At 40.7% G+C, this 24064-nt stretch overlaps 1 long non-coding RNA gene and 1 pseudogene across 8 annotated transcripts in view; one reads left to right on the top strand and one right to left on the bottom strand.

The window, feature by feature from the left end:
- LOC116630770 overlaps positions 1-24064 on the bottom strand; it is a 212547-nt gene that overhangs the window by 145996 nt on the left and 42487 nt on the right. For 5 of the 8 annotated variants that reach the window (XR_004299007.1, XR_004299001.1, XR_004299004.1 and 2 more), the window contains exon 5: positions 17531-19105. This is a non-coding gene — a long non-coding RNA (uncharacterized LOC116630770). The remainder of the gene's footprint in view (positions 1-17530; positions 19106-24064) is intronic. The other 3 variants (XR_004299002.1, XR_004299003.1, XR_004299006.1) reach the window with 3 other exon arrangements.
- Positions 66-2133, top strand: LOC116630768 (annotated as a pseudogene).

The following is a 24064-nucleotide window of genomic DNA, read 5'->3' as shown; positions in this document are numbered from 1 at the left end:
CTGAGAAAAAAAAGAACGCTCAAATAAATAAAAGCAGAAATAAGAGACACTACTGATGCCACAGAAATAAAAAGGATCATAAAAGACTACTGTGAACTATACAACAAATTGGACAACCTAGAAGAAATGGGAAAAATCCTAGAAATACACAACCTACACCAAGCCTGAATTAAGAAGAAATAGAAAATGTGAACAGCTCTGTATCTCGTAAGGAGGTTGAATCAGTAATCCAAAGCTTCCCAACAAAGAAAAGCACAAGACCAACAGCTTCACTGGTGAATTCTACCAAATATTTAAAGAAGTAGTAAAGCCAATTCTTTTCAAACTGGTGCTGGCATTAAGACACACACGTAGACCAAGGGAACAGAAGAGAGAGCCCGGAAGTACACCCACACATTTACGGTCAACTGATCTTCAGAAGGGGTGCCAAGAGGGAAAGGACACAAAAGGGGAAAGACGATGTCTTCAGCAAATACCTTGGGAAAACTGGATCTCCTCATGCAAAAGAACAAAACTGGACCTTTATCTTACACCACACACAAAAGTCCACTTAAAATGGATTAGAGACAAACCTAAGGCCTAAAGCTGGACGACTCCTAGAAGAAAACCAAGAAGAGGAGGCCGAGAAACAGCACCTCTGTCTGTTGGTTCTGCCCTTAGTTCCTGCACTCCAGATCCACCCACCGAGGCCCCGGAGCCTGTCCACCCCAGGAGAAATGTGATCTTCCAGCTGGGTACCCCTGATCTGGGCCAACAGTATGCCTCGCAGCAACCTTATTATGATGGCTCATCTTAAACAACTGCCTCACAAGTCAATGGGCTGAGTCTGACCACTTGGGGCTGCTCCTCATTGGGCTACCTGCTCCTCAGGGGCACCACCCACCTCCCCCCAAATAGTGTCAGGAGAGGACGATGTTCACCCAAGGTGCAGCTAGACGTGCCTGAAGCGCTGTTTGCTAAGACCTGGTCCCCAGACATCATGCGGAAGAGATGGTGCTGAAAAACCAACTTGCCCCAGGGGTCCAGGGCACATGGTTTAAGAATCAAAGAGCTAAATGCCACCATCAAGCAGCAACAACAACAGAACGGAGGTCAAAACAAAGTCAGACCTGCCAAAAAGAAGACCTCTCCAGCTCAGGAAGTGAGTTCACACAGTGGAACCAGTGGCCAATTAACTCCCTCCCCTAGCACCTCAGTCCCAGCCATTTCCAGCAGCAGGGCTCCTATGTCTATCTGGATCCCAAATTCTGTCTCCCCACTGTCAGATCCCTTGTCCACCTCCTCTTCCTGCATACAGAGGCCCTACCGTGTGACCCATACTCAGGCTTCAGATACAGTCAAGGATATGCTGCTCAGTGTCTTACTTTGGGGGCATGGACCATGGATCTTATTTGACCCCTGTGCGTCACCAACGTCCTGGACCAGGGACACTCAGCCCCACAGGTACCAATGCAGTCACCAACCATCTCAACCAGTCCCTAGCTTCTCTTTTTGCCCAGGGATGTAGAGTTTCAAGCTTGTGTTTTAACTCAACCACTGATTGTTTGGATTATAAGGACCAAACTGCTTCCCGGAAACTTAACTTCAATGCTGACTGCTTGGATTCTAAAGATCAGGCATCCTCATGGAAATTCCAGGTTTTGTGAAGACCTGTAGAACCTCTTTTTGTGGGTGATTTTTAAAAATACTGGGCTGGACATTCCAGTTTTAGCCAGACATTGGTTCAAAGAGTTAGATGGGTTGATACTCAGACTCATCTTCTGATCAATGTTCCAGGAGTCACAAAAGGAAGAATGAAAGGCCTTAGAGGGGCCTACCAACCAGCAGCCTGAAATGGAAAAACCAGTCTACTCAAGATCCTGGCACAGTTTTAGATCATTGGCTTTCCTGATTTGCAAAATGATCAAAAGCATTCCAGCCATGTGCTACCCAACACCCCCAAACTAAACTGTGAGGGAAAGGAGTAGCAGGGCCTCAAGCTCACTCATGTTTCATGACCAACTGGTAGCTGGCATTGAAAAACTTCTCAAAGTTGTGTGAACTGGGTGACTGATTGTCCTAGATGCACTATTTAAAAAAATATGTTCTGGGGCGCCTGGGTGGCTCAGTCGTTAAGCGTCTGCCTTTGGCTCAGGTCATGATCCCAGGGTCCTGGGATCGAGCCCCGCATCAGGCTCCCTGCTCAGCAGGAAGCCTGCTTCTGCCTCTCCCACTCCCCCTGCTTATGTTCCCTCTCTCGCTGTGTCCCTGTCAAATAAATAAATAAAATCTTTGGAAAAAAAATTAAAAATTATGTTCTAATGGAGTCCGTATGCAGTTTAAGAGATAATCAGTGCGTGTCTGATAGAAATGCTACATCTGTGGTTTTTAATCTGTGCTAGACTTGAAAACTGTGATCTCTTGTTACTGTATGCAACCTTGAACTCCACATCTGCAGGGATTCTTCTGTGATTGAATAGGTTATAATTATAAGCAAAATTCAGAGCAACTGAGTACTTATCTAAAAAGATTACCTTTGGCTGGAGGTGAGCTGTACTGAAACTGCAATAAAATGTCTCTGGACAAGGAGAGTGAAAGAAGAGAAACAAGAGGACACTAATGCATCTGTCATTTATTGCTGGTAAGCCTAGCAGTAAAGAGCCATTGGTCAATTGCTCTGACCCTGATGAATTTATAAATTGAGATCACGGTCATGTATGCTTACAGATGTTAACTGGAAAAGTTATATATGCATAAACCTTTTCTTCCTGGATATGGCAGATAGGCATAATTATATTTAAATGGTTCTAGCGCCCACTCCCAAATAGGGAAAAGCCTCATGACATTGGTATTGCAACAAAAGCAAAAATAGACAAGTGGGACAACATCAAACTAAAAAGATTTTGCACAGCAAGGGACACAATCCACAGAGTAAAAAGGAAACCTTGAGAATGGGAGAAAATATGTACAAACCACATATGGGGTAAGAAGTTAATATCCATAGTATATAAGGACCTCTACAACTCAACAGCAAATATAGATAGATAGATAAACGCTATTAAAAATAGGCAAAGGACATGGACAGGCATTTCTCCAAAGAAGACAAACAAATGGCCAACAGGTATTATAAAAAGATGTTCAGCATCACTAATCATCAGGGAAATGCAACTTAAACCACAATGGGGTATCACCTCACACCTGTTAAAATGGCTATTATCAAAAAAAGAGAAAGAAAGAAAGAGAGAGAGAGAGGAAGGAAGGAAAGAAGGAAGGAAGGAAGGAAGGAAGGAAGGAAGGAAGACAAACCCACAGGGGCAGCCGGGTGGCTCAATCAGTGGAGCATGTGACTCTTATCTCGGGGTTGTGAGTTCAAGTTCCCTGCTGGGTGGAGAGATTACTTTAAAAGAATAAAAAATAAAATGAAATCTTTTTAAAAAAGAAAAAAAATAACAAGCGTTGGTGAGGATGTGAAAAAATAGGAACCCCTGTGCACTGTTGGGAATTTAAAATGGTTCAGCTACTATGGCAAATAGTAGGGAGGTTCCTTAAAATATTAAAAACAGAACTACCATACGATCCAGCAATTCCACCTCTGGATATTTATCTAAAACACAGGATATCAGGATTTCAAAGAGATACACGCACTTCCGTGTTTACTGCAGCATGATTCACAGTATCAGAGAGGTGGAAACAATCTAAATGTCCATCAAGAGATGAATGAATAAAGAAAATGTGATACATACATACAATGGAATATTAACTAGCCTTGTAAAAAGGAGGAAATCCTGCCATATGACTGGAAAGACCCTGAGGACATTATGCTGAGTGAAAGAAGCCCGTCACAGAGGGACGAATATTGCACGACTTCCATTGATATGAAGTATCTCAAATAGTCAAACTCATAAAAGCGCAAAGGAGAATGATGGTTCTTAGGGGAAATGAGGAGCTGCTGTTCAGTGGGTATAAAGTTTCAGGGGTGCTAGATGAAAATTTCCAGAGACACACTGTACCACATTGTGCTTACCGTGAACAATAATGTACTGTATATCCCGAAATTGGTTAAGAGGGTAAAAAACATGGACTGCAAATCCACTTATGTTTTGGAATACATCTGTATTTAGTAAAGTGAAAAACATGCGTGAGAAGGAGAAACACCAAATTCAGGATATGACACCTGGCAGAGAGAGGGTCAGGCTTGTGGAAGAATGCACATAATGTTTTAATAACCACACAACACTTTAATTCTTTAGTATTCTTTATGCTTTTCTTTATACACCTGAAGTATTCTATATTTTTTAAAAGTAACTTTAAAAGAAAAGGAACAGCTTTGCTCCCGTATATCAATTATTCTCTACCTTCTTTTTCCGAAAACAAGATGGATGACATTCGTAAGAACAAGAGATTACCATGGGCGTGCCCACGTTTTGAAACACCACCACATTTTGCAGTGGAAGCAAAGAAAATAGAGCTACAGGGTCCTTTTTTTCTTTTATATTCTTTCTTTTGGGGATGTTGCAATCTCAAAAGTATTTACAAGTTTGTAACTCCTTAAAGTGTCCCAGCAACCATCCTATTAAATTGGCGGCTCTACAGATAAAATGGTGCCTACCTTCTATAATAACTCCCCTTGTTTCTCCTGCTCAAGAAATTACCAGATTTCAAGCAAGTGAAAATGAAATCATAGGGATTAACTCTGCTTCTGTCAAGTTTCAAACACAATGGTGCCGTAACTTGAACCAGGACAGTCGTCTGACCCCAAACTTGGGACAAATTTATTACTAGAAACAACCCTCAGAGAATTCTAAAAGTAGGGTTCAGTGTAAGGAGATGCCTAGGATTTTTTTTCTAAATTCAGAACATTTTCCAATACAAAAAGCATTAACAGTATAATTACCGTTACATAAAAAATGATGTGCTCCTGATTTTTAATAAAGGGACTGCCTTTATTATAAAGGGATAATTTAAATAAAAAAACAACATTCACATGAAATATTCACACAGTTGAGATAAAACTGAGTACTGCCCTAAATTTAGTGGAATAATTCCACAATTGCCAACTTCACTCTTTCTGTTTGGCTTTGATCTGGGTTTCAAATTTTTAAATTTCACTGTATAATATAATTACTTCCATGTCCCTAGGGTTCATCCACAGAACAATGTTTTTCCTTGTCCACACCCAACCTTCTGAGCTATGTATGACAGCAAAACATCACATAAAAAATTCAGAAGCATAAACACAAAGAAAAAAAAGTGTATGGAAGGAGAACAGCAGGATGAAAAACTTCAAATTTTTCCAATTTACTAGTTGAAAGCCAACAGATTTTGTACATATCCAAGGTATCGAGCACAAACAATCCAATATATTAATTGTTCAGGAACGCTACTGAGAAACTAAACTTCGGGTCTTTATTTGATTGATACAAAAGATTTATAGACACAGTTGCAAAGGAGGAAAACAAAATAAGTAAATCAAAATTCTCAGATACAGGCAAAGAAGAAGGGTTGTTGGCTGGGAATGGAAATCTGTAATGATGTATGTCAGCAAAAGCTTTCATATCTTAAAATTCAATCCCTTCCTTTTCATCGCTGTGTTTTGAGTACCTCCTTCCCGTGACACTGTCAAAACAATCTTTGCATTTCACATTTTCCCAGCAATCCACTCATTCCAAACTTTCAACCACATTTTAGAAAGGCATTCAGAGCTCGGTTCAGGCTAGAGACAACACAGGAACTCCCTCTTGTGGTACAAAAGGGAACTGCCTGTGTACACAGGCACTTATGTCCAAGAAATTATTTTTTTATCATTGGAGAAGGAATTTCATTGCCCTCATCTTACAGACAAGGGAACAGTCTGAGGTCCAGCAACTTACTCCCTTTAAGGTATTTCAACCAATAATACATTTAAAGCAGGATCTGACCACATATTACTTAAAGATAAGTCTAAAGTAATAGATAGAACGTAACTTTAACTTCTGTTCTGATGTGGTTTCAAAGCAACTGTTTACATAGTATCTTCGGTTTAATGTGTATTCGTGATCATTTAAAAAAAACCCAGAAAAGTAAATAATGGGCAAAATTTTTCATAAGAAAGGAGTTATTTTCCAAATTATTCTTCAATCTTCTCAAACAGTATAAAATAAGGTATTATTTTGTGTATCATGAATCTACTTCTTTCAAAAGGACAAGACAGCAATAAATAGAATTTCTAAAATAATAAACTGTCATCCTTGTTTACATGCTAAAGTCAATGGATATGAATAAGAATTTATATTTTGTGTTAATGACGTGTCAAAAAAAATTTAAACCTGATTTCTAAATCCCTTTACTATGAATTTTTAACATGAATTAATATGATTACAAGTACCTCCTTTACAAGGTTGTTTTAAAAGTTAAAATGAGCCGATACACATAAAGGATTGAGCAGTCTTTTCTAAAATTTACCCGTTTTCATCTTCTTTATATGAAAAAAGTACAAAGAGTATACCTTATAAATGACAAAAATACAGAGATGAGAGGAACAACTAAATTTTTAAATGTGATAGGTTTTCACGGGCAAGGCTTTGTGCACTCTGTAATTACCCTGTTTTCGAGAATGATTCATCTAAACGTGAGATAGACTATAGCCCATGATACTGCACACACACACAGCTGGCCAAGACCACATCAGTTTTCACTTTCCTCCCTAATCCTCCATGTGTGTCCTGCCAAAGCTGGACAATGGGTCAGAGCATCAACTTTAAAGTTCAATCAAGTATGTGCGAATAGCTGCATTCCTCTGACAAAACCTCCAAAGTGAATTCTTGTTTTCCCAAATCAACAAGCAAAATAAATACAACCCCTAGGGGTCTTGCATTCCCACCTGAAGGAATGATATCACCGCTTGATGGCAAAAGCTGAACCGATCCCTGACTCCTTTTTTCTCCCGTATCCTTCAAATTCCGCTAGTCACAAAGTCAAAAGTCAGGTCACCCCCAGTCACTAAATCTCTTCACTCTTCTCTCTCCTTTAAAGCCAAGGCCACAGCGTTCAAGTCTCCAGCGAACTTCCCCCCCTCCCAACCTGGATAATAGGCAAGTCCTATTTATATTTACCCTTCAAAACTCAGCTCTCCACATTTGCTTCTCCAGAGCCTTCCCAGCCCCTCTCTGTAAATGCCCCTTGTCCCTACTGAGGCAGGTTAAGTATCAGCCCCCCCACCCCTCCCCCCACCCCCTTACTTCTGTTATCTCTGCAGGTATATCTTATATTCAGAGTGCCTGACTAATACGAGTGTCCCATAAATCTTTGTTGAATAAAAGGTTTACTTGGGGGGAGGGAAAAGGATGAAAAGTAGAATTTGGTTAAATAGCTGGTACTTTATTTGGGAAAATGAATTAATGACTTTCAGTCAAAGCACTGGTTGTTTCCAAAATAAATTTTTCAATTTGCATAGCATGAGGCAGAATCATGGGCAAAACATTCCAGGGTTGTTGATTTTTCATAAAAATTCGGCAACTTTCTACCAGAAAGAGACGCACCTTGACCTAAAGAAGTAAAATTCAATTTTCTGTTTTATATATGAAGACATGCAGGAGATGAAGGCATGAAGGCCCTAGCCCCGGAGATCCTGATCCCTAGTCTGGTACAGAACATGGCCAGGCCCAGCCAGAAAAGTGCTCTGGAAGAACTTCTCTTGGTTGCAATCTATATCCCCATCCCCACACCCAAGAGATCTTTTGCCCAGAGTACCTGATTATCTCCACATACATGGGGCTGGGGACAGGTGGGTGGACAACCGACACCAGAAGGGTGTGCCTTTCCGTATCTAAAACATGCAAAGGTGTTAGGCTGTCATCAATTCCCTTCCTGATAACCAACCTCCACACATTTGAACTACTTTACACGAAAAGAATATTAATCTAATAAACTACCATTTCTTCCAGTGGGGGAGGTGGGTGATTAACAGTTATTAAACATAAAACCAATGTCCACATGCTAGGGAAATACAGCTGTTACTGGTCACTAAATTCTGTGAAAGACAACTAATAATGATTTGTTTTACAATTAGAATCCAAAGAGCACTTGACATAGAACATGAATTTAATAGGTCTCATCAAGTATTCTAAAGCAATATATTACAATGAAATCAGTCACCTAGTCCAATTTCTTGAATGGTCATCTTAAAGAGAATTTAAAATTTTGAGTGGCTACTCACGTTTTTTTTTTTTTAAAGATTTATTTATTTATTTGAGAGTGAGAATGAGAGAGAGTACATGAGAAGGGGGAGGGTTAGAGGGACAAGCAGGCTCCTTGCTGAGCAGGGAGCCCGATGCGGGACTCGATCAGGGACTCCAGGATCATGACCTGAGCTGAAGGCAGTTGCTTAACCAACTGAGCCACCCAGGCGCCCCCCGGCTACTCACTTTTTAATGGCTTTATTGAGGTATAATCTACATGCCATGGAAGTCACCCATTTTAAGTGTCCAATTAGATATGCTCTGGTGAATTTCTACAGCACACAGCTATCACCAAGAATGGTTCCATCACCCCCAACAGTTCCCTTGTACTTCTTTATGGCCAGTCTCTGCTCCCACCTCTGGCCCTAGGCAACCGCTAATCTGACCTAATGCTCTGCCTTTCCTAAAATTTTCATATAAATGGTATCATACAATATACAGTCCTTTGTTTCTGGTTTCTTTCACTTGGCATAACGTTTGTGAGGTTTACCCATGTTGTACCATGTATCAGTAGCATGAATTAGTGCTTCATTCTTTTTCATGGCTAAATAAAACTCCACTGTATGAACACAACACATTTTGCTTATCTGTTCACCAGCTGATGAACCGGATTGTTTCCAGTTTTCGTCTATTACAAATAATGCTGCTATGGACATTTGTTTGGTTTTCGAATGGGCACAATTTTTATGACCTTATAAAATGGTGTAGAATTCACATACAATAAACTGCACATATTTGAAATGTATAATTTGATGAATTTTGAAGTATGTATACACCCATGAAACTATTGTGCATAATCAGGATAATGAATCTGTAATCACCCCCGATGTTTCATTGTGCCCCTCCCTTTAGAATCCTTTTCTCCCTACTCCCCTAAGCCATCCAATGATCTGCAACCAATGATCTGCTCTGTCATGATCAATTAGTTTGCATTTTGTAGAATTTCACCTAAATGGAATCAGACAGTATTGGTACTTGCGGGGAGGAGGGGGGGTGCCAGCTTTTTTCATGCAGAATAATTACTTCGAGATTCATACATGCTGTTTGTATAGATCAATAGTCCATTCCTTTTCATTACTGAGGAGCATTCCATCATATGGTTGTGCCAATTTGCTTATCCATTCATCTGCCGATGGACATTTACACACAATTTCCAGTTTTTGACAATCACAGATAAAGCTGTTATGAACACTGTATATAAGTTTTTGTCTAGATATATGCTGTTACTTCTGAAGGCCTAGCTGGGGATGGACCTGCTGCACTTTTTAACAAACTGTTTTCCAACAATGGCTATACCATTTTATATTCCTACCAGCAATGTGTGAGCTTCCTGGGGTTTTTTTACATCCTTGCCAACACATGGACTGTCAGTCTTTTTAATTTTAGCCATTAGAGTGGGTGTATAGCAATATCTTATTATGGGTCTAATTTGCACTTCCCTAATGATTAATGATGTTGAAAATTTTTTCATGTGTGCATGTACCATTCATGTACCTTCTCTGGTGAAATATATATCCAAATCTTTTGTACATTTTAAAATTATGATTAAATTATGATCAAATTATGATTAAATTATGATTAAGTTATTAATTAAGCTTATGATTGCGTTTTAAGAAAGTTCTTTATGTATTTTCGAGATACAAATCCTTTATCAGACATCTGTTTTGTAAATATTTTCTCTCGGTTTGTGGTTTGACTTTTCATTTTAACAGTGGTGTCTTCTGAAAAGCAAAACTTTAATTTTTATGAAGTCCAGTTTATCCTTTTTTCTTTCTATACTTCACGCTTTTTATGTCTTATTTACTAAGTCTTTATCTAACCCAAGACACGAAAACTTTCTGCTATGTTTTCTTCTTTACATTTCCTATGATGCACCTTAAGTTCATTTTTGTGTATGCTGTAAGGTAAAGATCAGGGCAATTTTCGTTTACATGGATATCCAACTGCGGCAGAACTATTTGCTGAAAAGACTATGCCATCCCTACTGAATCACATCAGCACCTCTGTTGAAAAGTAGTTGGGAGGGTGCCTGGGTGGCTCAGTCAGCTAAGCTTCCGGACTCTTGATTTCAGCTCAGGTCAGATCGCAACGTCATGAGATTGAGCCCCGCATCAGGCTCCGTGCTCAGCAGGGAGTCTGCTTGAAGATTCTCTCCCTTTGCCCCTCCCCGACTTGCTCAGGCACTCTCTGTCTCTCTCAAATAAATAATTAAACCTTAAAAAAAAGGGGGGGGGGAGAAAAAGGAAAGTAGTGGACCACACAGGATATGGATCTGTTTCTGGATATTCCATTCTACTGATCTCTATGTCCATCCCTATGCAAACACTATGTTGTCTTTATTACTGTAGCTTTACATTAAGTTTTAAAACCAACTTCTTTTTTAAAGTAGAAGACCCCCAACTTCTTTTTTAAAGTTATTTTGATTATCCTAGATTCTCTGCATTTCCATATGAATTTCAGACTCTGTTTTTTCTATAAATACTTTTCAAAAAAATCCTTTCTGAAATTTTGACAACTCTGTTGAATCTATAGATTAATTTGGGGGAAACTGCCACATTGACTATATTGTCTTCCAACCAATAAACATGGGTATTAAACATAAGACCAACGTTCATATGCTAGGGAAATACAGCTATCCCTGGTCACTAAATTCTGTGAAAGACAACTAATAATGATATTCCTACTTATTTGGGTATTTTTTTTTAAAGATTTTATTTATTTATTTGACAGAGAGGGAGACAGTGAGAGAGGGAACACAAGTAGGGGGAGTGGGAGAGGGAGAAGCAGGCTTCCCGCGGAGCAGGGAGCCCAATGCGGGGCTCGATCCCAGGACCCTGGGATCATGACCTGAGCCGAAGGCAGACACTTAACGACTGAGCCACCCAGGCGCCCCTTGGGTATTTTTTTTTTTAAGATTTTATTTATTTATTTATTTGAGAGAAAGAGAGAGAGATACAGCATGAGACGGGAGAGGGTCAGAGGGAGAAGCAGGCTACCCGACGAGCCGGGAGCCCAATGTGGGACTCGATCCCAGGACTCCGGGATCATGACCCGAGCTGAAGGCAGTTGCTTAACCAACAGATCCACCCAGGCGCCCCTTATTTGGGTATTCTTACTATCCTTCTCTTAGTAAACTTCTCTCATTAAATTTATTCCTATGTATTTTGGTCTTTTTGATGCTATTACGAATGGATCTGTCTATTCTTGACATTTCATATAAGTGGAACTCTCTTCTTTTACTTAGCATAATGTTAAAATTCATCCACATTATGGCATGTGTCAGTACACCCTTCCTTTTTACTGCCAAATATATTCCACTGTATGGATACCCCACATTTTATTTTTATTTTTTTAAAGATTTTATTTATTTATTTGACAGAGAGAGAGACACAGCAAGAGAGGGAACACAAGCAGGGGGAGTGGGAGAGGGAGAAGCAGGCTTCCCGCGGAGCAGGGAGCCCGATGTGGAGCTCGATCCCAGGACCCTGGGATCACGACCTGAGCTGAAGGCAGACGCTTAACGACTGAGCCACCTAGGCACCCCAATATACCCCACATTTCAGTCATCCATTCATCGGCTGATAGACATCAGTTTTCCAAGGGGTGATGGTTCTTTTAGTAATTTGCTTGCATTTAAACTGCAGAATCTGTCTCTTCCAAGAATGGAGCCCGTTATCTTTACTTACTTTTAATTTTTTTTAAGTAATCTCTACACCCAACCTGGGGCTCAAACTCACAACCCTGAGATCAACAGTCACATACTCCATCGACTGTGCCAGCCATGCGCCCCCACTTAGTTTTTAAAATTCATATTTTTGTCCTCTGGTCTGGTTCCCTATGGGTTACCTCTGCGTCTGCATAGGGTACTGGTCAGCCATAGTGATTTGGGCAGAGGCTGTGCTCGAATACTTTGTACCTGTAAGGCGTCCACCCTCCACTGAGGAAGTTGCATGTGGTGGTAAAAGCAGTCAGAGTCGTCCCCAGCTCTCAAGGAACTCCCTAGACTTTCGCTTTTTGCTGGGTTCTCTTGAGTATCGATCCCCTAGGCATGCAAAGTTAGCGGCCGGCCACAACTGTGTGGAGAGCTGATGTCAGCCCTTCTATGGCTCTCTCTCATTTCTGGGATCTCCCTGCTAAATCCTGGATGGTGGCCCCGAACCAGGACTGCAACGTTGAGGCAGCAAAGCTGTAGGTTTTCCCCATCCATTATGAATCGAGTATGCCACTTTCAGCCAGCAAAACTGTGGGTTTTTACCGCCAACCCCCACCAAATTGCATCTATCACTTCTGGTAAAAAGTACAAGCTGGTAAAACTGCAGTTCTCACAGAGTGAGATAAGAGGTGGGAGAGGGGCCCAGGCAAGAAGGCCACAAACTCCCACTCTCATTACCCAAGGTTCCAGCATATTTATTGTCTGCCTCCCCAGTCTATTTCCAGTACCCAGAAATGACTGCTTTTGTCAATCCTGTCCAATTTTATAGTTTTTTACTGACCCATCCTCTTCACATCATCATTAATGGGAGTGACCTTGGCCATCCATTTTTAACTTCTCAACCTCCCATAACATAATCTCTTAAAAAAATAAAGTAGGACTATAATTTCACTTCAAGTACCAAATACAGAACTGCTCTCTCCAAGTCTGACATAAAATTTATCATCATAGCCCGAATATTTTTCCATTAGGAGCTCTTCCACACAGTGCCAGCAAACTAACATTATATTAAAAGTACCAAAAGAGTCAGATGTTCAGTAATTTTGATGTTCCTAGGGAATTAACTGAATGACTACTTGCATCTCAGCTGTGGCCCTTAACCACAAAAACTCTACAATGGCCTAAAGACAACGGGTTCTGTGATGTTATTAACAAAGCTTGACTTAGGCAAAAAGGAAATTCTTGCAGATTCCATTAGTATTATTATATAAATATTCTCAATCCAGATTTTGTAATCCAATTTTTTTCCCATTATTCCAAATACCGTCACAAAACCCTCAAGCCTAACTTGCCTTTAGCGCTGGGACATCGTATTTATAGAATGCTTTGTAGTTGACAAAGCTTTTTCATCTCCTATCTACGTGATCCTCATGAAAACCTCACGTAGTAGGTAGAGCAAATATCATCCCCATCTTATACCTGTCAGAACTGAAATACACAAGGATTAAGTGTTCTACATAAATCAGATCTAAGATCCAGTTACTCTGGCAACGTATCGTCTTGTGACCTTGTACATGTCTTTGCTTTCATTTCTTCCAACATTTTGGTAACTTCCTTAAAGGTAAGGAGGAGAGATTACCCCAAATGATAGCTTTCTCAACACTTTTGGTTGAGAATAGGCTTAACATTTATTTCCTTAAAAATTGTAATTATAGCAATGTGAATGCACTCCCTGAGCAAGAAAAAATGAAGCCAAATTTTGTAACAACTACACAAAAGCAACCTTCAACGTAATGCCAACCTCCCCACACATGCACAACATATACACACGCACACTCTACGGAACACCATTCTAGGAAACCCTCCTGGGAGGGAAACACTAAACCTACCCACACACACATACACAAGGAGGTGGTCTTAAGTGTCACAAACCTGGTGGGTCATTTCAGAAGAGTATCTTGAAATCTCTCTTAATATACACATTGGGAGAAATGTGGTAATTTTTCTCATTGAGAAAATGAAAACCAAACACTGCCTGAACCCTCTTGCCTCCGCGGTTCCTCAGGAGAGGGTCTACACTCACCCTCTTTGGGGCATCGACTCCAACTCTCCCTTGAACCTGTTTGATTTGGGCTTTTGTCTCCACCACTTCACTAAAACCTCTTGTCGAGCTCACTAATAACTTCCTCGTTGCTAAATCCAATGATCAATTTTTAACTCACATATTACCTAACCCATTAGCAGCATCTGACAAGCCTGGTTATCCTTGCTTCTCAAAACGCTTTCTCCTCTTGGTGATGAGAATATCCCAATGTCTACCTTCTTGTCTGTTCCTCAGGCTCTCGTGTTGAGACTCCAGTTGTTGCAGTGGTCCCTGGCTCAGGTCCTAGACCTCTCCCTCCTTCTTTCCTTTTTTTTTAAATTACTGAAACCGAAGTACAAAGATGCAGCTTCTAGACTTGGCTCTGCTGTGACACGGGCCTGTGACCTTGTGCCAGTCATTTCATCTCCCTGAACTTCATTTTATTAATCTCTAGAGTAGAGGAGGCAGGGTGAGAGGTTCTCCAAGGTAAATTCCAGCCCTCAGACTCAACAGCCCTATTTAAAAAGTACTAATTTCCAAAGAACTGATTTGATTATTAGGTAACATTTCTCAAAGTTATCGTGTTTCCCCTACTAGCTTTGATTTATTGTTTTCTATTCTTATCGAAGTCAAACATCTATGGAGTGTGTAGACTCAAACACTCAGCAAGGCTTATGAAAAATGGCAGCCCACCATCCTCACATTTGTCCCCCTTCAGGGGTGCTTTTAAAAAAAACTTTGAACCTGCAGAGAAGTTGAAAGTATTCGGGTATTCATGTCTGAATAGTCCTCGTCTAAAAGGCCTACGGCTGACATTTTAACATACTCCTGGTTTCTTCTCTACTTCCTTTGTGCCAGACCATCCAAAAGGGGGAGAGAGATGCAGGACACTTCACTCCTGAATACTTCAGTGTGCAGCTTCCAGGGATAAGAGCATCTCCCACGTAGCTACAGCATCACTGCCACACAGGAGAAAACAGACGCTAATTCAACAACGCGGGTCCAATGGGCCTCTCTGAGCATGGATGGTGCTCCTGAATTACTCTCCGCTCCCTCTCCTCTTTTCCAACTGTTCTCACTCTCTTGGTGGCCTCAACTCTTCTTAGGGCTTTAAAATAATGGTAATTGCTTATGATTTCAAATTTGCCTCTTCAGCCCTGACCTCTCACTGAACTCCAGATCCTGCCTACTTGACCTTTCCACTTAGATGTCTAAGGAGGCATCTCAAACTTAATGTGTCCCAGACTGAGCAGCCCCCTCCCCGTCAATCTGTTCGTCCATTCTTCAGCTGTTCAAGCTGCAAACAGCGTCATCCTTGACACGTCTCTTTCTCTCATTCCACATCCAGTTCCACAGTAACGGGTGACTAGAATTCCCTCCCTTCTCATCACTTCCCTCATTTATGGGATCAGGCATCACCATCTCCCATGTGGGTCACTGTAGTAGCCCCGGGGCTCTTGGCTTCCGCCCGTGCAAATGCTCCCACCCTCACCCCAGAGGAGTCCAGTCAAAACAGCTTCCACAGAAAGATCCGGTCACTTCTCTTCTCAAAACCCACTCAAAACCCACTCAAAGCCAAAAGTCCTTGCAAATGCTCACCTGCTGTGCCCATGTGTTACCTTTCATCTCCTCTCCCCCTCACTCACTCCACTCCAAACCATCACCACACCTCCTTCTACCACTCGAACAAGCCAAGCACACTCTGTGTTTCTACTCCCTGTTCCCCCAGACCTCTACAAGGTCTCTCTCTCACCTTCCTCAGTGAGGCTTTCCTTGAACACCCTACATTGTTTCCAAATCGCTTATGGCTTTCTAATAGACTGTATTTTTTATCTTATTTATTTGTTTTTAGTCTGTCTTTTTTCAGTCTCCACTAGAATATTAACTCCATGAAAGCTGAACATTTAATTTTTTTTTTTAAGAAGGGCAACGGGAGTTACAACCACGCCCAGCATGGAGCCCAGTGCGGGGCTTGAACTCATGATGCCGAGATCGAGACCTGAGCTGAAATCGGGTCGGACACTGTAATGAATGAGCTACCCAGGCGCCCCAGGATATTTTATTTTGTTCCCTACGGTATGGCTAGTGCCTAGAATACTGTCTGGCACATGGCAGGTACTAGGGAATATCTGATCAATCAAGGAAGCCTATCCTTAAAATAATACAGATTTATATTAATTGATCCATACACACACCAGAAGGTTCAAGCCTACAGAATGCTGAGTAATGGATAACTAAGAATGTTGATCACATATGACTACTTCTGCCCATTGGAAATATAATGTAATCCACAAGTAATTTAGAATTTCCCCAGCAGTCACATAAAAATGTGAAAGAAAACAAGTGAAATTTTTTAAGTGATTTATTTAACCTAATATATCCAAAATATTGTCATTTCAACATGTGATTCATACAAAAATTATTAATAAAATATTTTAGAGGGTTTTTTTTTTCCACACTAAGTCTTTGAATGTGGTGTGTACTTTATGCACAACACACCCCAGGGCGCTAGCCACATTTCGAATGTCAGCAGCTACTCGTGGCCAGTGGCTGCCATCTGGAACAGCACAGATACAGACCAAATTTAAATAACCCCAACATAGAAACATCTGTGTATTTATTAATTGTTTTTAACTTTGTATTTCAAAACAAGACCTGGTACAGCCTCATGGTTTCCTACTTTTGTTAAAATAGTTTCAATTGTTATTACAAGAGGAGTAATAGCTTTCATTCTGAGAAACAATTTATATCAAGATTACTGGCTCAACTCTTTAAATTTCATTCAGGGGACGCGTGGGTGGCTCAGTCGGTTAAGCGGCTGCCTTCAGCTCAGGTCATGATCCTGGGGTCCTGGGATCAAGTCCCGCATCAGGCTCCTTGCTCAACAGGGAGCCTGCTTCTCCCTCTGCCTCTGCCTGCCACACCCCCTGCTCCTGCTCTCTCTCTGATAAATAAATAAATAAATAAATAAATAAATCTTTTTAAAAATTTCATTCAGATGTTTTGATTAGAAAGCTTGTATGCCCTTCTTTCTTAGTCTCCTCAATTAAAAAAGAGAGTTAAATCCAGAGAGAGTCTGTGTTCTTATCTATATTAGCAGGAAAAAAAAAATCGTTATTTTCAAATAGAAAGAACTATTAAAATTCTACTTCCACAAAACAAACCAGTATTTATTATCAAGTTAGCCAAAATACATTCTATGTTAAAAGAGAATTTCAGTATAGATACGGTCGTATTTTTAAAATTCAAAAGCTGCTTTACCAATAATTTTGCATTTCATAACATAAAAGTAAAACAAAGCACTAGGGAGAATGCTTTTAAATTTTTAATATACACATTTAGATCTTCACTATGTTTCTTACAAGCTCAAGTATTATGCATGGAAAATGTTTTCACAAACTTTTTTTATTATCAGGGGATTAATTTCTTCTGGAATCCCATTACTTACAAATATTCACTTGTTGGAATTACAGTAATTGCCATCATTCAACAACAAAATTTAAAGGATCCAATTAAAATGTGTAATACTTTAAACCTTTAAAGTTCAAAATTTTACTTTTTTCTTAAGCAGTTAAACACAACAGCAGCATCTCTACTTACTCAGATGTTACAGGGGCTTATTGATCATCTCCCCTAAACTGGCAGCTTTGAGCTTAAATCATCATCAAGCAAGTCAGAGAAACTCCAGAAGGCAAAATATCTTCTAATCTTCAAAAGCATTAATAAAATGCCTGGGTGAGAAAAAAAAAATGGGAGTTACAACCAAGAGAGAATTTCTCTCAAGTGTAATGTCTAGATAGGCAGTAACTTCTGTTTCTTCTTTTCTTTCCCTTCTACGTGAGGGCTCAGAACATGTTAATTCACCGCCCTGGGGGTGTGGGTGAGCTGAGCTGGGCTGGCAATACTTGGTATTACAACCGCCCTCTGTTTTCGGAACTCTCTTTGGGGAGAAGCCCAACTTAGTTTAATAATACATGCATCCTGCACTATCACCTGATCACCTTTTACCGGTCTGATCCTTCAACCGGTAGAGATCCTCATTCCCTAACCATACAAAGGAACACACTTTTGAAGGTGAAAAGAGGAACTTTGGAAATATTTATTTATTAGCTAGTAAACGATCTTTATTATATTGATTTATATTCTAAAAAATAAAAATAATGTATGTCCACTACATTAAAACAAAAACTAAAGGTTTGTTTACATTACATGAATGCTTAAAATATCGTAAGCAGATTAATTACTCTTGGTACATATTGTTGTCCGTCAATCTGTTTTCCTAAGAGATTCCGCCTGTAATACTCTATCACTTGTACTGTTGTCTGGGAAAAAAGGCTGACATGGTCTGATTATTTTTAATTTTTCACAAAGTTGCCAAAGTCTTTTTCAAAGTCTCATTTTATGTTAAATAATCTGAAATCACTGACGTCATCTGAACTCTTCTGTATTGACGTTATTTTCAACAAGAAATGCCCTTTTCACAGCTGCTGAGAAACCTGGCGAGCTCAAAGCGAAGTCTGCTAAATAGAGGATATTCTCAATTCTACCTTTTTCATACCAAAATTGTTAAGTACTTCAGTCTAAAGATTTTACAGATAGTATCTTTTTTTGCCTACATTGGTGCTCCTTCTTCCACACTCACCGCCTCCAATCCACTCACCAGGACACGCACTCCCACACACAGTTTTCTTCCCCAATGCAAGTCCCATCACGTCACTTCCCAACTTACCAACTTCCCAATGGCTTCCCATTGCTCCTTGAATGCAATCCAAAACCTTAACAGGGCCTCCAAAGCTCAGGGAGACCTGGTCCCTCCCTGCCTCTCAAACTCTCAAACACAGCAGGTCCTCCCCTGCCCCAGAGCCTCTGTGAGCTCCGTTCTGCTCTTCTCAGTCGTCTGAGAGACTCCTAATGCTCCAAATCCAAGTAACCCCATGGTTTCCTCTCTCCCAAAAAGTACTCTATACTTTTCCTACAGAGCATTCATCAAAATCTGTACTGACTTGTGTGCTTTTAGAAAGCCTATCTCCACCAGATGGTAAAAACTTCATGAGAGTGTAGACATCACTCTTGTCTGATTCACTTCTTAATCATCTTTTTACACCCAGCACCTGGCACGGTCCTTGCCACCTTGTGAACCTTTAGTAAATATTTGGTGAACGAATGAATGAAAAACTGAGAAGGAGAAAGTAAGGAGACAAAGGGCAATCTAGTTATTTCAGTCAGTTTATGATTTATGACCAAAACATCTCACAATCCTAAATCCAACTACATCATCAATGGTCCCCTCTACACAGGATGATTCTCGTAAGCATACAGTCTGTACTTCCTCCCAACCTGAAAGAAAGGGAGAGAGAAAAAGACCTCTCTCTTGACCCCACATTCCCGTGAACTCCCCATTTCTCTAATCCAATTTTATAGGAATACTCAAAGGGCTGACTATCTGCTGTCTCCAATTCTTTCCTCCCATCTTCACCTGAACCCATTCCATTCAGGCTTTTGTCCCCACTGCTGTGCTGAAACTGCCCTTGTTAAAGCCACCAATGACCTCCATCCTGAACTAGGCAAGGTCTTGGTATCTACCCAACCATCTTGAACTAGCCAGGTACTGAGACAGGCACTTAAAATGAATTATTCTTTTAAACGGTTTGTCACAACCACTCCCTGAGGCAGGTGGCATTGTTATCTCCAGAGAGAGCCTAACTGAATTCATTCAAGGCCACTTGGGGAAAAAAAAAAAAAGCCAGAAGAGACAATTTTTACTAAATCTAATAGTCAATTTTCATCTTAACTGGACCTCGTCTTACCAAACCTGTCTGGTATTTAACAGAGCTGATCACTCCCCTCTTTCTTTAAATACTTTCTTTGCTTGGTTTCTAGGACACCAGACTCTTCCCGACTCTCCTCCTCCTTCACTGGCCATTCCTTCTTAGACTTCTCATTATGCCAACCTCTTAAGTTAGAGTGACCCAGGGCCTTCGGTTCTCAAACTTCTTCTCTATCTCTACTCCCTCCTCTTGCTCATCTCAACGGGTCTCACACCGCTTTAAATACCACCAGGAGGAAGAGCCTGAACCTCTTCCCTTAACTCAAGGCTCATATTTTCAGCTCCCTACTTGACATCTCCTCTTGGATGTCTAATAGACATTTCCCACTTAACACCACCCCACGTCAAACTCCTGATATTCCACCCCACTAAGACTGATGCTCCTACAGGATTCCCCATCTCAGTAAATGGTAATTCAATCGTCCAAGTCATCCCTGACTTTTCGCCTTCCCTCGCACCACCTATCCAATCCATCAGCAAATCCCGTTGGCTCAACCTTAAAAATATATCTAAAATTCTAACTACTTCTCCCTACTTCCACCACCACAACTGCTATCTGAGCCTCCTTCGCCTCCATCTGGATTACTGCAATAGCCTCCCAACTGATTTTTCCCTTGCTTCACTGCACAGTTTTCAAAACAAAAGGCCAGATTCATCTTGATTTATTTTTTCAGACTCATATTGATAAAAAATCAGATCATGTCACTTATCTGCTCAAAACCCACCAAAAGTTTCCTTTCTCAGAGTAAAAGTCACCATAGCTGCCTTCAAGATCCCTAACTACCCCAAGTAACCTCTCTTGCTTCATCATTGCCACTCTCTTCCTCGTTCACCCCTCTCGTCCTACTGCCTTCTTTGCTGCTCCTTGAGGATGTGAACACACTCATGCCAGGGTCTTTACAGTAGACTGCTGTTCCTCTCTCCAGAATGTGCTTTTTCAGAGACATTTGCATGGCACTCTTGCTCACCCACAGCAGACCCTTCCTCCAAGTATCAACCCGTCAGGGGGGCCTTCCCTGGCCACTCTATTTCATGTAACACCCCAACACCACCATTACAACTTTCTATCCAGCTACCTTGATTTACTTGTATTTGTTTATATCCATTCATTCCTTAATATCAGCCCCACTGGATACCTTCCCCCACTCCTCCCTTTTTTCTCTTCCCCTTGTAGACTTTAAGTTTCTTAAGGGAAAGAAATTTTTGTTTTGTTCAATACTGTATCCCTCCAGTGGCAAGAAAATGCCTTGTCACCAATATATATTTACTGAATAAATAGTTGAAAATAAGATTATGCGTAGGCAATCTAACTAAATCTCCAGACCCTACTATTCTTAACAGAAAGCTCTTAGAGAACATGGACCATGCAGTTACAATAAAATTTTGCAGAGTAACTTGCACACACAGTCTTCATATCATTTCATCGCTGATCATATTTTTCACTGAAATTTTAGTTTTCCCACGTTATGAACACATTATGTGTTACCAACTTTAAGAGTTAAGTAGAACATTACAAATACGACATTTGGGTCTCAGTTATCAATACCAAATTCCCTCAACTTACACTGCAACTATCCAACTGCGAATTCCTTTGGGAAAGTATGCGTTTATTTACTAATGTCTTGCTTATGGGCATCGTCTTGATGGGAGTTCCTCTTGAGCTCCCACTGTTATGTTATTTGCCACAGTATCTGTAAGGAGACCTCATAGCTTCGCAGATGCCTAAACTGGGTGACAGGAAGAACGGTGACGGAGAGGCTAGCTGTGGCTGCTTTCTTTCACAAGGTGGTTCTTTAAACTTCTCTGGTATAGCTACTAATTGCTTTAACACTTCCAAAGGCATTTCTCAGCCTACAGCCAAATGATTTCAAGGCTCTTTTCATGAGTAAGCCGTCTTCCAAGAGTCTCGTGACTCTCACTGGCTGCATCAGCCTGCGCACATTTCCATCTCTAATCCCCAGACTCCAAGTCTCTACTTTGTGGAGTTCCTAGTGGACACTGTATAAAGAGTATTTTATCAATGCAGTGTTTTTATGTGCTGAACTAAATTTCACAAAACTGGAGCAGGTTGGATTCTGATACTATTACTCCACTCTTGAACACTGTTCGACCTTGTCTCATATCACCAAGAAATTCAAAATATGCATGATTTCCTGAATCACCATCAACCTATAATTTAATGAGGAAACTATACACTTTCAATATGTTATTACTGCTTTTCTTAAGTGTCAACGTGAAACAACACTGCTAAAGTCAGGATAGAGCTCAACATGCCTAAAAATATGTATCTATACCAATCTAGTCTAAAAACAATTTTAGGAGAACTGCAATATTTGGCCATCACTAATAATACGAGAGAATGAAGAACTAATACTTATTAAGTACCTACTGTATGCCAGGCATTTTATCCACATTATCACAAGTAATCCCTATAATGGCCTCGTATAGGAGGTATACAGCACCAGACTTCAAAACCGCTCAAGGAGCCTCCCTAAATCCCAGTACCGCATCCTCCTACCTACCGAGGTATGATTCAGTCCTAAGAAGCAGACATTACTGGTCAGATTTTACCAAAATGTGCAAATAATTAACACCCATATTCAAACTGTTTTATCTGGCAAACACATAAAGATCAATCTTAGGGCGCCTGGGTGGCTCAGTCATTAAGCGTTTGCCTTCGGCTCAGGTCATGATCCCAGGGTCCTGGGATCGAGCCCCACATCAGGCTCCCTGCTCCGTGGGAAGCCTGCTTCTCCCTCTCCCACTCCCCCTGCTTGTGTTTCCTCTCTCGCTGCGTCTCTCTCTGTCAAAAAAAAAAAAAAAAAAAAGATCAACCTTAAACCTACAGGACAGGCTAACATGTTTTAAAATTTTTCAGTGAACTCTCTGGTAGGCCCAAGGGATACAAGCCTTCTTAAAAGAAACTGCACTATAATGACCATACTGAGGTTTTTCATGGGAAAGATGGATAGTTAATAGTATTTGACCCTCAAATATTTCAGGCAAAACTTGTTTCTTCCATTTCACATAAGTTGTGAAGTCTTAAATAACTTTCTGTCACGGAAACACGTTAATGAATGCAAGCTCCTTGGGGAAAAGAAGATTCCACAGCTGTCCTTCACTCTGAAGTGAACCAGACTTCAGAGGGGGCAAAAAAATGCAGACCCAGCTCTTAAAATTCCATGAAAAATGCTGTTTGCTTCCTTCAGTGCTTAAAAGCTTCACATTAATCTACAAAATAAAATATCTCCAATGCAGGTATTTGTTAGAGGACTTGAAGACAGAATAAAATCAGCACCTATACAAAGACCACACTGACAACACCTAATATTTTAGAGAAAAAAAGCTAACAGTCCTACTGGCAATTGTGATTTTCTTTCTTTCTTTCTTAAGATTTATTTATTTTGGAGAGAAAGTGAGAGAGGGCAGGGGGAAGGGCGGAGAGAGACTCTCAAGCAGGCTCCCCCGCTGAGTGCAGAGGCCGAAGTGGGACTCGACCTGAGAGCATGACCTGAGCCAAAATCAAGAGTCCAACACTCAGCCGGCTGAGCCACCCAGGCGCCCCGCAATCGTGATCTGCTAAGCTCCTTCCTTCAGTATGGTTTCAAAAGAGCAGAGGTGCTGGACTCCGTGCTCCCAGAGCCCCTCCGCAACCCCAGCCCCAGACAGCACACGCACCTCCTGAGCCGCGGCTGTGCAGTCCCTTAGACTCTGCCTTCTGGAACCTGATCCACAGGAACTGCACTCCTGGACCTTTTACGTAACTGTGGTAGAAGATATTTTCCACCAGGTTCTTTAAACAAAGATTCACGTGATAAATTTCTGGTCGAGTTTAGTTCCAGGAAATGTTTGGTTTCTGCAGATGTTTATATGCTTCCGGTTGTCAGCACATGAAAATTATATAATCCTGTGTTTCTTTTTCTCACTTGAGCAAGTAGAAAACATAAAATCAAGTATCTTGCCCAAATTTGCTCAACACAGACATATGGGAGTACTTAATCTTCAACTTCTTTTAATTGAGGTTTGTTTTATTTTTTAAAAAGTTACGTTGCCTTTTGACCTAAAATGTGTAAGTTGCCTTAAGTGTTTTCAGAAGCAAGAAAAGCTGCAAAATGTAAAAGACATATTGTTGACCTGCTTGTAAGTTCCAGATTAAAATGGAAAAACGAGAAAAAAACAGTGATGTGTTTACACTGAGAAGGTATAAACGGCCCAGAATAAATGCCCAGAATTAAATTCTCTGCTATCCAGAAGATACAAAAGATTCCATAAGGTGACAAAACAGCACTCTACCTTCTTTGATGAAA

Source organism: Phoca vitulina, unplaced genomic scaffold, assembly GCF_004348235.1.
Source record: "Phoca vitulina isolate PV1807 unplaced genomic scaffold, GSC_HSeal_1.0 scaffold4, whole genome shotgun sequence".
In the NCBI taxonomy this organism is placed as follows: domain Eukaryota; kingdom Metazoa; phylum Chordata; class Mammalia; order Carnivora; family Phocidae; genus Phoca; species Phoca vitulina.
Note: the sequence above shows the minus strand (reverse complement) of the source record. Positions and strands in the feature narration are given on the sequence as shown.